This window comes from Penaeus monodon, chromosome 24 (genome assembly GCF_015228065.2).
Source record: "Penaeus monodon isolate SGIC_2016 chromosome 24, NSTDA_Pmon_1, whole genome shotgun sequence".
In the NCBI taxonomy this organism is placed as follows: Eukaryota; Metazoa; Arthropoda; class Malacostraca; order Decapoda; family Penaeidae; genus Penaeus; species Penaeus monodon.
The window spans coordinates 4,346,596-4,346,796 of NC_051409.1; the positions used below are offsets into that span (position 1 = coordinate 4,346,596).

The 201-nt window shown below is 43.8% G+C and overlaps 1 protein-coding gene across 1 annotated transcript in view; it reads left to right on the forward strand.

The window, feature by feature from the left end:
* LOC119588480 (transcription factor castor-like) overlaps positions 1–201 on the forward strand; it is a gene marked incomplete at both ends in the record, with an annotated part of 84,074 nt that overhangs the window by 668 nt on the left and 83,205 nt on the right.

A 201-nucleotide genomic window follows, 5' to 3' on the forward strand; every position in this document is an offset into this window, starting at 1 on the left:
TGGGAAGAAAAGCCAAGAGATTGATGAATAGAAGGAGGGAATCAAGGAAGGCGAAGAAAGGAGGCAGGTAGTGGATGATATAAAAGGATGGACAAAGGAAGAGAGATAGATCCCGGAAGAAAGGGAAAAAAGGCATAAAAGGAGCGAAGAAAGACGGAGTTGGAAGGAATGGGAATAAGAAAAAGTGAGGCGAAAGGAGGA